The sequence below is a fragment of the Petaurus breviceps genome, unplaced genomic scaffold (genome assembly GCF_028583685.1).
Source record: "Petaurus breviceps papuanus isolate PSGF00001 unplaced genomic scaffold, PetGlider_PUasm1.0 90925, whole genome shotgun sequence".
Classification (NCBI taxonomy): domain Eukaryota; kingdom Metazoa; phylum Chordata; class Mammalia; order Diprotodontia; family Petauridae; genus Petaurus; species Petaurus breviceps.
In genome coordinates, this window is record NW_027187380.1 from 16,442,735 (window position 1) to 16,458,714 (window position 15,980).

The 15,980-nt window shown below is 39.8% G+C and overlaps 1 protein-coding gene and 1 pseudogene across 5 annotated transcripts in view; both read left to right on the top strand.

The window, feature by feature from the left end:
* The window catches only part of SLC39A11 (solute carrier family 39 member 11), a 564,681-nt gene that overhangs the window by 355,895 nt on the left and 192,806 nt on the right, over positions 1-15,980 (top strand). The window lies entirely within an intron of this gene.
* Positions 7,115-9,626, top strand: LOC138152570 (protein arginine N-methyltransferase 1-like; annotated as a pseudogene).

A 15,980-nucleotide genomic window follows, 5' to 3' on the forward strand; every position in this document is an offset into this window, starting at 1 on the left:
GAACTGAAATCAACTAAAATCTTGCCTGTGTTGTACAAATTCTTTTTTTGGTATATCTTTTTTTATTTATTTAAACTTTATACAACCGTATAGTTGTTTTAATTTGTACTTTTCTTATTAGTAATGATTTTGAACATTGCCCCCCTATTGCTTAGATTTCTTTCTTTAAGAACTGCCTGTTCATATCCTTTGGCCATTTATCTATTGGTAAATGCCTCTTCACTTTATATATTTGAACCCATTTCCTATAATACCTTAGATATCAGATCTCTACCCTGACCAGACCAATACTCTGCGTGTCACCATCATTATGCAGTACTAATTGGGTAGACTAGATCCCTTGGACTATGTTAGTATGTTCAAGAAAAAGCAGAGGTTTTGTGTGTGTGTGTGTGTGTATGTAAGTAACAGTTAAAGTTTGCTATAGCTAGCTAACAGAGAAACTTGCTACATGTATTTTCCCTAGTTAACTATTTCCCTTCTAATTTTACCTACATGATTTTATTTCTGCAGAAACTTTTCAATTTACAGTCATCAAAATTGTCCATTTCTTTTTCTATGAACTTTTGGACCTTTAAGCCCCAGTGTTTTTCTAACTGACTGCATTTCAGGTTGGTAATTTTCAGTTTAGTTCCATATTTTAAAGTGCACATGCCATGACTTTGTAAAACTACTTGCATGACTTTTGGCTCATGTCTTGTTGACATGGAAACCAATGCAAAAGTGAAATTACTAATATAGAGTGGGCAGGAAGAAGATGAAACAAATGAAGAGCTATGATTTAATTCCATTTAAAATCCTATATTTTGGTGATAATGATCCCAGACTTCTCTGGACATTTATAGTATAAGGCTTGTAATGCTGTTTAAAAAACACTGGTCCTCTGATCATCTCGCTCTGTTGAAAAGGCACAATTATGTCTCCTAAATATTTTAGTTATTCACTTGCCTGAAAGGTAAGGGGCTTTTTGAAAATCTCTTCCAGTTTCATTAGGGTTTGGTCAGCTAATCTTGCATTTAGAGGGTATTGTTTATGTGAGTTTACTTCCATTTCTTTTTTTCTGACTAACCCATATTATAATAATTTCTTGTATCAAATACCTGTCTCTGAAAAACTGCCAGCCCTTAGCATTATTTCTTCCATGTCATAGAGATGTGCCCTGAAGCATTTGGTCTTGGCAGCTCAGGACACATAGTTTGGGAATCTCAAAGTGAGCCCTGGGGACTCTCTGTTTTGAGCTTTGACAATTACCTGACTGTGAGTGCATCCAAGTGGCATCCAAATGAGAGGCTGTATGACCACCTTGTTAGTATCTTCACCAGAGGAGCAGATACTCTAGATGGCCAGTTTTGGTTCCTAGCTCTACTCAGAAATTTGAAGAAGTAATTCATGATTAATAGCTAAAATTAGGTTTGAGGATTCTCTGTAGATAGCACTGATTTTTGGTATTCACTTATCTCTCACCATAAGCGGCAAACTGGGTACAAGAGCTAGGATACTTGGGTTCCAACCCTTTCTGTCAGCAATGGCTTTTACATGAGCACAAATCACTTACCTTCTCTGGGTCTTCATTGCCTTTTCTGTAAGATATATGACCACATGTAGGCATGACTATGTACACACACACACATATACATATACATACACACATTCTATTTCATGGTGATGATATGAAGATAAAGTAAAATGAAGGATGTCCAAGTGATTTGAAAATGAGAACACAGCCCCAAGAAGTTGAAGACAGAAACAAAGGTCCGATGTATATGAAAATATTCACAGCAGCCACTTTTTTGGTTTCAAATAATGGAAAACAAAGTGGATTCCCATTGGCATATGAACAATATTGTGCAAAAAAAAATTATGACAGTGAGAAGAAAGTGAAGAAATCTGTATGAATAGATGCAAAATGAAATAAACAGAATCCAAAGAGCAGTATATTCAATGACTACAAGAATCTAAGGGGGGAAAATCAGAAAAAGGAGTAATTATTCTTACTAATTGAAAAATTAATGACAATCTCAGAGAATAATCAAGCCTATTTCCCTCTTTGTGTCAAAGAGGAAGGGGACAACTAGGAAAGAATGTTCTAAACATTGAGAAGGGAGGTCACTATGCTTAGATTTTGGTTTTTGATTTTTGTTTTTAATTTAATTGCTTTTTTTGTCACAAGAAAGGGTTCAACCTGGAGAAGATGGGAATGGCTTTTTTTTTTTCAGAAACGATTATGTTGTAAAGACAAACATCATCAATAAAATATATTCTTTTTTAATAAGAAATAAAGGGGAAAAAAGGTTCTGGCCTCCCTCCTCTCAGAAAAGTGGATAATTATGGGAGTAGAATAAAGTATACACTCTCAGACTAGTCCTTACATGGATTGACTTTTCTTAACTGTTCTTCCTTGTTTAAAAGATGAGCTTAAGAACTAGGGGAGAGGGAAAGAGTAAAAAAGCTAGAGGCAAAGGGGAGGTGAATATGGATAAAAATAAAAGTCAGCAAGTTTATTTTTAAAGAAATAAAGTTATGGATAAAGAAAATCTATTTTTATTGGATTGTAACTATTGGGAGAAAGGTCAGTATCCCAAATTCTGCTTTGTTTAAGTTGCATAACATTAATTGTATAACATTTTTCTCATACACTAATTAAAATACAAAGCAGTCATTTTTGGATTTTCTCGATCATTTCCTTGTGAGAAGAAATTGCTTTATTTTTGCTGTTTGTGTCCCCATTTCCTGTCACACTGCCTAGCACATAGTAGACACTTCATAAATGCTGATTGATTGAATTATCTTTCCTATGATCTTTTTCTCTCCCGCTCCTGCCTGGCACTGAGATGTTTGAGGATGTGGCTTTCCACAGAAATGACTAGGTCTCATTCACGGATGTTGTCCTCATCTTAAGTGCCAAACACTGTCAGATTGGAGTATGGCTTCCTTTTATCTTCTTTTCATCATTTTCTTTTCTACAACTTCAGGCTTCTGTGAGGGAGAAAATGTGACATATAGGACAAGTTCTTCCTAGGTGCTTTCCTTCTGCATATTCCCCTTCACCAGCCCTGAGTGGTGGAGGTGGTGGTGGTGGTGGCAGAAGCAGCAGTGGCTGCTTCTGGAACTCTTGACACAGGCAGTGGGGGGATCAAGTAACTTCCCCATATTCCCCTTTCCTATTCTTTTCCTTTTCCTTCCTTTTTGTCTCTAGGAATCCTGTACTTGTGAGCTGCTCTGACTTCTTTTTGAAAACTCTAAGGTATTAGGAAGATAATACTGCAAACACTGTCAGAAAGAGGGCATTGCTTAAATCAAAGGAATGGATTGCAGAAATTCCAAGCATTATGCTAACTCAGTGGGGGAGCTGTTTAGAGACAGGATGGGGGTATTCTCACTGTCCTTTAGAGAGGAAGTTGACCACATCAGCAGTGACCACTAAATCCTACACAGGTTTAGGTTTCATCTTTTGCTAACTCAGAGAAAGACCTTGTTGTTTATAGAAAAGGGAAGAATGGAGAGGTGGAACCAAGATGGCAGAGTAAAAGCAGGGACTTGCTCAAACTCTCCCCTGAATCCCTCAAAATACCTGTAAAAATTGATTCTAAACAAATTCTAGAGCCCCAGAACCCACAAAATGGCTAATTTTGAAACAAATTTCCAGCCCAAGACAACCTGGAAGGTCAACAGGAAAGGTCTGTTGCACCAGACTGGAAGTACAGTCTAGCATAGCCAGTGCTAGCACAGACCAAACCCCCAGCAAACCTAAAGCAGGGCTCAGTGCTCTGACTCACTGGTAGCTGTGGTGGTTTTCAGACTTCTCAACCCACAAATGCCAAAGACAACTTGGAAGGTTAGTAGAAAAGGTCTGTCAGAACTGGGTGAGAAAGGAGTGTTGTCTGGCACCAGCCCTGAGTGGTAAAGGTGGTGGTGGCAGTAGCAAAAGTGGCTGCTTCTGGAACTCAACACAGGCAGTGGAGGGATCAAGCAACTGATCAGAGGGAGATTACAGGGATCTCTTTGCTAGCAATGAGACAGGATTCTCTTGCTTTACCCAATTTTGGATCTGGGTCACTGTTTTGGATGGTGGTCCTGGGGTGAGGAGGAGCACTGATGTAGTGGAGCTTGTGGCATTGGTGGAGAGGGAATCCTCCTCACAGTTCCAAGGCAGAAGAGAGTGCTTCTGGTTGCTCACAGACTAGAGAACAGACCAGAAGAGGAGTAAATACCTCTTCTTTGATCATACCACATTGGAAAATTTACAGGTCCCTGGAAATATCTCTGAAAACAGCTGCACAAAACCTCTGAAGCTTAGGACAGTACACACTCCACAATGGAAGCAGAGTCCTACAGTAAAAAAGAGCTCAAAAGTCAAGTTATTCACTGGAAAAATGATCAAAGTTTAGAATCTTACTTTGGTGAAAAGGAAGATCAAAACATACAACCAGAAGAAGACAACAAAGTCAAAGCTACTACATTAAAAACTTCTGAGAAAAATACGAACTGCTCACAGGCCATGGAGGAGCTCAAGAAAGATTTTGAAAATCAAGTAAGGGAAGTAGAGGAAAAATTGAGAAGAGAAATAAGAGTGATACAAGAATATAATGAAAAAAAAATGAGCCAACAACTTGCTAAAGGAGACCCAAAAAGATACTGAAGAAAATAACATCTTAAAATAGATTAGGGGGGCAGAGTCAAGATGGCGGAGTAGAAGCAGGACCTCTGTGGGGCTTTGGCTTCCACCTTCCCCAATCCATGTAAAAAGGGTTCTCTAAACAAACTTTGGAGCTGCAGAACCCATAAAACGACAAAGAGAAGGAGACCTCCCACTGAAGAGAGCCCAGCAGGCTGGCAGCAAGTGGCCAACGCAGCACTCTGAGAGTCGAGCCCAGCCACTTGCGAGCTGAGGTTTTAGCCCCAGGGCGGGCCTGACCAGCCACTGGCTGGAGGGACTCCAGATCACCAGCAGCTGTGGCCATTTCCAGATTCATCAACAAATAAATGCAAAGGACAAAGCGAGAGGTCAGTGCAGTGTGGACTTTGGGACCAGCAGTTGGGAGTGTGTCACCTTTTGCCCCCAGGGCAAGAAGCTGCTGAGACGCTTCTCTGGTGCCACTTTGCAGCTTCAGCTCCTGGCCTGCAGAGTGTAAAGGGACCAAGCGACCAGTCTGAGGGGTAATTGCTCTTGCTTGAACCTGCTTGGATCTGGATTGCTGTCTAGGGTAGAAGTCCTGGGGTGCGTGACAAGCTTGCCAGAGTGTTTGGAGGCCACAGAGAGGGCCAACTAATACCTCCAGCATTTGAGAAAACCCCAGCGTTTGGGAGGAAAGCTCCCCTGTCTGGTCTCAGAGTCCTACTGTGGCAAAAAGCCCAGGGATCAAGTGACTGAGGGGCGACACGACCAGACAAAGGAAGCAAAACAAACAGAAGACTCCAATATTGGACTTATATTTTGGGAACAAAAAGGAGCAAAGCATGGAACAGGAGGAAAACAGTGAAGTCAGAACTCCTGCCCCAAAAGTTTCAAAGGAAAATATGAGCTGGTTACTGGCCATAGAGGACTTTAAAAAGCAGATAAGAGAAGTGGAGGAAAAATTGGGAAGAGAAGTGAGAATGATCCAAGAAAATTACAAAATGAGAGTCAACAGCCTGACTGAGTAAAATTACACCTTAAAAAACAGACTGACTCTGTTGGCAAAAGAGGCTCAAAAAGGCAATGAGGAGAGGAAATTGAAAAGACGAATTTGCCAGATGGAAAAAGAATCTCAAAAGCTCACTGAGGAGAATTGTTCCCTTGGATTTAGATTGGAGCAAAGGGAAGCTAATGACTTTATGAGAAATCAAGATGCTATTAAACAGATCCAAACAAATGAAAGAATAGAAGGCAATGTGATATATCTCATGGGAAAAACCACCGACCTGGAAAATAGATCCAGGAGAGATAATTTAAAAATTATTGGACTACCTGAAAGCCACGATCAAAGAAGGAACCTAGAAATCATCCTCCAAGAAATTCTCAAGGAAAATTGCCCTGATGTTTTAGAACCAATAGGCAAAATAGAGGTTGAAAGAATCCACTGATAATCTCCTGAAAAAGATCCCAAAAAGAAAACTCCTAGGAATATTATAGGCAGGTTCCGTAATTCCCAGACCAAGGAGAGAATATTACAAACAGCCAGGAAGAAACAATTTTAATATTGTGGAAACACAATCAGGATAACCCAGGATCTGGCAGCTTCTACACTGAGGGATTAAAGGGTATAGAGGGCAGAGGAGCTGGGATTAAAACCAAGAATCACCTACCCAGCAAAACTGAGTATCATCTTTCAGGGGAAAATAGTGGAATATAGGACTTTCAAGAGCTTTTAATGAAAAAACCAGAGTTGAATAGAAAATTTGACATCCAGATACAAGAAGGAAGAGAAGATTGATAAGGTAAACAGGAAGAAATCATAAGCCCTTGATCAAAGTTGAACTATTAACATTCCTACATGGAAAAACAATAATTGTAACTGATGAAACTTTTCTCAGTATGAAAATAGTTGAAGGGAATATATATATATATCTCAGAGGGTATACATGCGTATGAATACATGTGTGACAGTGTGTATATATGCTTACAGGTATACATAGATAGAGGGCACAGGACCAATTTAATAGGAATGGATGATACTTAAAAGGGGAAATTAAGAGGTGAGAGAGGAATACAATGAGAGGAGATGGAGAGAGACAGAATGGGGTAAACTATTTCATAAAGAAGAAGCAAGGTTTTGGGCGGCCAGGTGGCTCAGCGAGTAAGAGCACCGGCCCCAGTGTCAGGATGACCTGGGGATCGAATCCGGGCTTAGATATTTAGCACTGCACCCAGAAATAACTGACCGTGTAACCTTGAGCAAGTTACTTAACCCCAATTGCTTAAAAAAAAAAGAAGAGGCAAGGGAAAAGGGTTACAATGGAGGAGAAGAATAGGAAGGCAAAAGGGAATGGGTCAACCTTATTTGTCTTATTTGTCAACTTTATTTGTCTTGGGGAGGGAATGAAATACACACTAAATAGGGTATCTCACCCTCCAGGAGAGTAGGGGGAAGGGGATTAGAGGGGGGATGATGGAAGGGAGGGCAGGCTGGGGATTAGGGAAGTTGGAAGCACTCACTTTTGAAAAGGGATGGGATCAAAGTAGAGAATAGAACAAGTGGGAGGTGGGATAGGAGGGAGGGAAATATAGTCAGTCTTTTACAATATATCTACTGTGTTAATGTTTTGCATTAGCTACACATGTACAACCTATACTGAATTGCTTATCTTCCCAGTAAGGGTGGGTGACAAGGGAGGAAGGGAATGAATCTGGAATTCAAAGTTTTAAAATCAAGTGTTTAAAATTATACACACACACACACTATTATTAATACTGTCTTACATTTAATTGGGCAAGAAGATATACGGGCACTGGGGTATAGAGATTCACCATGCCCTACTGGAAAAGTCTAAGGGCGTATGGGAGAAGATATGGGAGAGAACAGATTGGAGGAGGGGATATCCTGTGGGACTGCTATTCTGGGGTGTTGAGCAGGGGAAAAACAGGGAGAAAATTTGTAACTCAAAATCTGGCAAAAATTAATTATGTAAATCAGAAGTTAATAAAGCATTCAAAAAATGAAAAAAAAATAGACTGACCCAAATGGTAAAAGAGGTCCAAAACGCCAGTGAGAAGAATAATGCCCTTATAAAATTGGCCAAATGGAAAAGGAGATCAAAAGTCTCACTGAAAAAATAATTTCTTCAAAATTAGAATGGAGCAAATGGAAGCCAATGACTTTATGAGAAAACAAGAAATTATAAAAAAAAAAAGAATGAGAAAATAGAAGACAATGTAAAATATCTCTTTGGAAAAACCACTGACTTGGTAAATAGATCCAGGGAGATAATTTTAAAATTATTGGACTACTTGAAAGCCATGTAAATCTCAAAGAACGGGGGGCAAATCGGGGGAAGAGAAGATGGCGGCGGCAGCCGAGGCCATGAACTGCATCATGGAGGTGTCCTGTGCATAGCCCGAGAGCAGCAAGAAGCCCAATGCTGAGGACATGACGTCCAAGGATTATTACTTCGACTCCTATGTCCATTTTGGCATCCATGAGGAGATGCTGAAAGATGAGGAGTGGACGCTCACTTACCGCAATTCCATGTTCTATAACTGCCACGTGTCCAAGGACAAGGTGATGCTGGATGTCAGCTCAGGCACCGGCATCCTCTGCATGTTTGCTGCCAAGGCTGGGGCCTGGAAGGTCATTGAGATTGAGTGCTCCAGCATATCTGACTATGCCATCAAGATTGTCAAGGCCAACAAACTTGACCACGTGGTGACCATCATCAAAGGGAAGGTGGAGGAGGTGGAGCTGCCTATGGACAAGGTGGATGTGATCATTAGCGAGTGGATGGGCTACTGCCTCTTCTACAGGTCCATGCCCAACACTGTCCTGCATGCCCGAGACAAGTGGCTGGCCCCCGATGGGCTCATCTTCCCAGACTGGGCAACACTGTACATGACCGCCATCAAGGACCGGCAGTACAAGGACTACAAGATTCACTGGTGGGAGAACGTCTGTGGCTTTGACATGTCTTGTATCAAGAACATTGCCATCAAGGAGCCTCTCATTGATGTGGTTGACCCTAAGCAGCTAGTGTATCAGCAATGCAATATTCACAATGCCTATGGAAATCATAAATATGTTGATGTAGTTATCAATCACAAAATATATCAGGCTTGCTATATGGGGGATGAAGAGAGAACATTTATTAAAACACCAAAAGACTGAGTCCCAAAACCAGAAAGTCAAAGCCATCAGAGTAGTTATGAAATTGTCACAGGCAGATAAAGTAGAAAGCACCCACATTCTCAAGCCTTTAAAACAGAACAGGCTACCTCACACAAAGGTCCTCCTCTCCCCACTCACAGCAACCACCCAACGTCCAGGAAGCGTTCTCCCAGGAGCTCTGGTCCCTGGAAGTCCTCAGCAGGAGTCCTTAGCAGAAATTCTGGCTGACTCAAAAAGGGATTCACACTTCCGCTGCTGCTGCCTCTGCTGCTGCTGCCGCCGTTGCCAACACTGCTAGCCACTGCAGGAACTCTAGCTTGGCTTCCACTTCATCTTGCTCTGCCCCTTCCTGCTACGTCAGCAAGTCCAATGGGGCATGGAAGATCTTTAAATCCCATAACCCTTACAGCTAGTCACTAATGCCTACTTCATCAAGGAGGTGGACATCTACACTGTGTGCCCTCATCAAGGAGGTGGACATCTACATCGTATGCGTGCATGACCTGACCTTCACCTCCCCCTTCTGTCTGCAAGTGAAGAGGACCAACTGTGTCCATGCCCTGGTCACCTACTTCAACATTGAGTTCATCTGCTGCCATAAGCGCACAGGAACCTCCACAAGCCCTGAGTCACCTTACACACAATGGAAGCAAACTGTCTTCTACATGGAGAATTACCTCACAGTGAAGATGGGTGAGGAGATCTTTGGCACCATTTTCATGCAACCCAATGCCAAGAACAATCGAGACCTAGACTTCACCATCAATCTGGACTTCAAAGGCCAGTTGTGTGAGCTCTCCTGCCTCCACTGACTACTGGATGCGTTGAGCTGGCCCCGTAGGCCAATCCTCTGGGCCCCTGCCCCAGCCAGCCCAACTGCTCCAGGCCTCCCACCTTGGCCGGCCCAGCCCACCCTGGGGAGCTGCACCCCTTAGCCCCTTCCCTCGTCCTCTGTCCTCCACCCCCAAGCCCCAGTGCCCTCCTGTGGGTGAGTGAGGGGCCCAGGGGCCACATCATGACTGTGTTTTTCATAACTTATGTTTTTATATGGTTGCATTCATGACAAATCATCTATGTGGCAAGCAGATCTTGGGCCGGGGCATTGGGTAGCGGCAGGCCAACTCCTTCATCTCCCCTGTACCCCTGGTTCCCACATCTCTGGGTCCTCCTGTCTCTCCTCAGGAAAAAAAAATATCAAGGAAAATTGTCCTGATAGTCTAGAACTAGAAATTAAAAGAATCTGCAGATCATCTTTTGACAGAGATCCCCAAAGGAAAACTGCTAGGGATAGTTTTGCCAAATTTCAGAGTTCCCAGATAAAGGAGAAAATGTTACAAGCAGCCAGAAATAAAGAATTCAGGTATTGTGGAAATATAATCAGGAGAACACAAAATTTAGCAGCTTTCTACATTAAAGGATCAGAGGGCTTGGAATATGATATTCCAGGGGTCAAAGGAGCTAGGATTAAAACCAAGAATCACCTACCCAGAAAAACTGAGTATAATACTTGGGGAAAAATGGATATTCAATGAAATAGAGGACTTTCAAGCATTCTTGATAAAAAGTCCATAGCTGAGTAGAAAATTTGACTTTCAGATACAAGAATCAAGAGAAGCTTTAAAATGTAAACAGGAAAGAGAAATCATAAGGGACTTATTAAAGCTGAACTGTTTACATTCCTACATGGGAAGATGATATTTGTAATTCATAAGACTTTTCTCATTATTAGAGTAGTTGGAGGGAATACATATGTATGTGTATGTATATATGTTTGCATATGTATGTAGATATATATGTGCATGTATGTATAGGCAGAGGGCACAAAGTGAGTTGAAGATGAAGGGATGATATCTAAAATATGAAATTAAGGGGAGAGAGGAATCTACTGGGAGAAGGAGAAAGGGAGAGGTAGAATATAGTAAATCATCTTGCATAAAAGAGGCAAGAAAGAGTTTTTACAATGGAGGGGAAGAGGGGGGAGGTAGGAGGGAATAAGTGACCCTTACTCTCATCAGATTTAGGTTAAGGGGGGAATAACATACACACTCAATTAGGTATGGAAATCTATCTTACTCTATAGCCCCAGTGCAAGGAGGAACACTAGCAACCAGAACTTGCAACTGCAATACAGCAGGGACCCTGATCAAAGTTCCAGCATTGAAAAGAGTGTTTATGGTCGCTCACAAACCAGTACACATTATAGCAAAGTAGCAAATGCACCTCTTACTAGGTCATAACACCTAGAAGAGCCTGAAACTTGAAGGTCCCCAGAATTACCTTTGAAAACAGTTTCACAAAAACCTGAAGCTTGGGACAGTGCCCCTTCCACTTGGGAGGCAGAGCCCCACTTTAACAGACAGTTGAAAGTCAAGAAATAGGCTAGAAAATGAGCAAACAAAAAAAAGTTCTGACCATATAAAGTTAGTATTATGACAGGGAACATCAAAACACTCAGAGGAAAACAACAAAGTCAAAATTCCTGCATCTAAAGCCTTAAAGAAAAATATGAATTGGTCTCAGGCCGTGGAAGAGTTCAAAAAGGATTTTAAAAATCAAATAAGAGAGGTAGAGGAAAAATTGGAAAGAGAAATGAAAGTGGGACAAGAAAATCAGGAAAAAAGGAGTCAATATTGGTAAAGGAGGTACACACACACACACACACACACACACACATACTGAAGAAATTAACACAGAATAGACCAAATGGTAAAAAAGACACAAAAATTCAGTAAAGTGATTTATGTCTTGAAAAGCAAAACTTGCCAAGTAGAAAAAGATATATAAATTTTCACTAAAGAGAAGAACTCCTTAAAAAGTAGAATTGATGAAATGGAAAAGGAGGTGCAAAAACTCATTGAAGAAAATAATCCCTTAAATGTTAGAATTGGTCAAATGGAAGCTAATGACTTTGTGAGACCTTGAGAAACAATCAAACAAAATCAAAAGAATTGAAAAAATAGAAGATAATGTGAAATATCTCATTGGAAAAATATATGACCTGGAAAAGAGTTCCAGGAAAGATAATTTAAGAATTATTGAACTGCATGAAAGCCATGATCAAAAAAAGAACCTAAACATCTTCTTTCAAGAAGTTATCAAAGAAAACTGCCCTGACATTCTAGAGGGCAAAACAGAAATTGAAAGAATCCACTGACCACCTCCTGAAAGGGATCCCAAAGTGAAAACTCCCAGGAATGTTATAGCCAAATTCCAGACCCCCCCTCCCCCCCCGATCAAGGAGAAGAGTCTGTAAGTAGCCAAAAAGGAACAGTTCAAATATTGTGGAGCCACAGTTAGGATAACATAAGATTTAACAGCTTCTATAGTAAACAATCAGAGGGCTTGGAATATGATGTTCTAGAGGGCAAAAGAGCTAGGATTACAACCAAGAATCATCTACCCACCAAAACTGAGTATATTCTTTCAGGGATAAAAATGGATCTTCAATGTAATAGAGGAATTTCAAGCATTCCTGATGAAAAGACCAGAGCTGAATAGAAAATTTGACTTTTAAATACAAGATGCAAAAGAAGCATAAAAAGATAAACAGGAAAGAGAAATCATAAGAGTTATGGTTAAACTGTTTATATTCCTATGTGGGAAAATCATATTTATAACTCCTAAAATTTTTCTCATTATTAGGCCAGTTAGAAGGAGTACACATAGACAGAAAGTAGAGGTGTAAGTTGAATGTGATGGTATGACTATCTAAAAAAAAATTAAGGAATGAAAAATAAGAATGCAATGGGAGAAGGGGAAAGGGAGAGGTAAAATGGGATAAATTATTTGTCACAAAAAAATCGCCCAAAAGAATTTTACAGTGGAAAGAAAAATGGGGGAAGCAGGGAGAGGAGTACATGAACCTTATTATCATTGGAATTGGCTCAAAGAGGGAATTAATGTACACACTCAGTTGGGTATAGAAATCTATCTTACCATAAACTAAGGTAGAATGGAAATGGGATAAGAAAAGGGAAGGGGAACTGATAGAAGGAAGGTAAGTTTGGAGGGAAAAAAAGTCAGAACAGGTTAAAAGGAGGAGAGAGAGAGTAGGATAAATGGGAAAGTAGGATGAAGGGAAACATAGAGTTGGTAATCGCGAAAAAAAATTTTTTTACAATGCATTTCTTTGATAAGGATTTCATTTCTCAAAGTTATAGAAAATTGGTAAATGGTCAAATAATATGAATAGGCAGTGTTCAGACAAAATAATCAAACTGGTTACATAAAAAAGGCTCTAAATCTAAAAAAAGACTCCAAATTTATGAAAATAAGAACCATTCTTCAATTGGTAAATGGTCAGAATATGTATAGGCAGTATTCAGACAAAATTATCAAACTATTGTTACATGAAGGAAAAAAAGGCTCTAAAACACTACTGATGAGAGAAATGCAAATTAAAATGACTCTGAACTACTACTTTGTACCTACCAGATTGGCTAATATGACAGAAAAGGAAGATGACAAATGTTGCAGGAGATGTGAGAAAATTAAATAACTCATGTACTATTGGGGAAGTTGTATGCTGATTTAACCACTCTGGAGAGAAATTAGGAGTTATGCCCAAAGGACTGTAAAACCATAAAAACCTTTGATCCAGCAATACTACTACTAGGTCTGTACCCCAGAGTGATAAAAAAAGACAAAAAACAAAAAGGAAAAGGACCTATGTGTACAAAAAATATTCATAGCAGCTCTTTTAGTTGTGGCAACAAATTGGAAATTCAGGGGATGTCCATCAGCTGGGGAATGATTGAGCAAGTTGTTTTATATAATTGTGCTGGAATGCTATTCTCCCTTAAGAAATGATGAGCAAGATGCTTTCAGAAAAACATGGATTTACATGAACTGATGAAAAGTGAAATGAGCAGAAACAAGAGAACATTATATACAATAACAACATTATATGATGATCTATAAATAAGTTAGCTATTCTTGGCAATGCGGTGATCCAAGGCAGTTCTATAGGATTTATAATGAAAGGGGCTGTCCATCTCCAGATGGACTGGAAGAGCCTGAGTGCAGATCAAAGATACTTTTTCTTTACTTTTCTTTTCCTTGGGGTTTTTGTCTGTGGTTTATGTTACAAAATAACTTACATGTAAATGTGTTTTGCATGGTTACATGTGTATAGCCTATGTCAAATTGATTGCCTTGTCAGTGAAGGGGAGTAAGAGATGGAGGGAGGGACAGAATTTGTAACTCAAAATTTGGAAAAAAATGTTAAAATTGTTTTTACATTTAATTGGTAAAAAAGTAAATTATTAAATAAGAAAAAAAGAGAAGGATGCTTCAGGAAAGATAAGGTTGCCAAGGACACCAAGCCACAGATTCTCTTGTTTTTCCTTGAGGAGCTAGACAGGATAGTAAAGGATTTTGTCATTGACAACTTTCTTTTCTTCTTTAAAAAACAAAACAAAAAGATAGGTTGATTGTGTGGAACAAATTAGAGGCCTTCCTTATCCAAAATGGACAGCTAGAGTTTTGAGTTTTACATTGCTCTTTTAATTATTTAAACCTTTTTTTGTATAAAAATAGATGTAGATCCTTCTCTTTCTTACTAGTTAAAGAGGAATCAATTTTGCAGATTTGGAAATTTAAACATACATACCTCTCTTTGTATAATAAAAATGACCTCTTTTTGAAAATTTTGAATTTGAGTCAGATATCCCATAATTCTTTTCTTAAGAAGATAGGATTTTATTTTTGGAAATTCAAAGGTAATTCAAGATACCCCATTATTTTCCAACTCTTTGTAACAACAATAATAATAATAATAATCTAATAATCCTTTTCCTCCCTCTGAGAGGGACAAATTGAGGGACTGGGCAATGAATAACTTGAGAGATTTGAGGGAGGCGCTTGACCTATGGCATGGACAGTTTAGTTGGCATTCTTTGAGTGAGGGGATGCCCTAGCTATCTTTCCCACTAAATCTGTCCCTCTTCAAACTTCCCCATTACTATAGAAATCACCACCATCCTTCTATTACCCAGATTCATAACCACAGCATTATTCTCATCCCTTCACTCTCCCTCACTACACATACTTCATTAGCTGCCAAATCTTATTGATTCTACCTCTGCAACATCTCTCCCATCTGTTGTTTTCTCTCTAGTCACATGGCATCCCCTCATCACCTCACTCTTAGACTATTTCAATAGCCTTGTAAATTGGTTTTCCCACTTCTTTCTCTCCTTTCGTCTTCCATGAAGCTGCCTGCAAGTCTGACAACATCATTCCCTTACTCAGTAAACTCAAATGACTACCTGTTGCCTTTAGGATTGAATCTAAACTTCTCTCTTTGACTTTTAGAAGTCTTAATGTGGTACGCACCTTCTCTTCCAGCCTTCCTTGACGTTTCGGTTAAGTCAGCCTGGCTGCCTTGCTGTTCTTCTAACACAGCACTGTGCCTTGTGCCTGAGAATGCACTCCTTCCTTACCTCTGGCTTGTAGAATCCTTGTGTCTTTCAAACCTCAGTCCAAGGATCACCTTGAGGCCAACCCTGATCCCTCCCAAAGTTGCTAGTGACCTTACCTCCATTCCCTAGTATTTATTTTGTTTATGCCTCAATACATACATTATCTCCTCTAATAGACTATAATCTTCCTGTGAGCAGTGGCTGCATTTTGTCTTTGTATACTCAGCACCCAGCACTACGCTTGTCAAGGAGCAAGTGCTAAATAAATCCTTGTTAACTGCTTGTTTGCTTCCTTACCCTCTCCCAGTTCAACATACTTTTCTTCAATTCCCAAAATTCAGTATGAGTTTAAAACTATTTCTCTCTATATTTTTTTTTGCTATTTTTTCGTAGACTCATAGAATTAATAGGACACCTTACAAGCCAGTTAGTTCAATCCTCTTATTGTATTGTTTTCTGTTTTTCATTTTAAAGATTCAGTTTTTCAGGCAGCTTATAAAATAGCCTTTTGTGAAAACCTGACTACTATTTAGAACTTTGTTTCTTTGAGAAACAGTGCCCTAAATGTATCTGAGTTCCAAATAAGTGACAAACAATTTTAGGGATGCATTTCATTTGTGTATTGTCTTCACTAGAGGTCCTGTGCAGATAGGTAGTCTAATACCATTGGTATGTGAAGGTCCACAGTCCCCACAACTCCTAAGCAATTCTTCCTTCCTTCCTTCCTTCCTTCCTTCCTTCCTTCCTTCCTTCCTTCCTT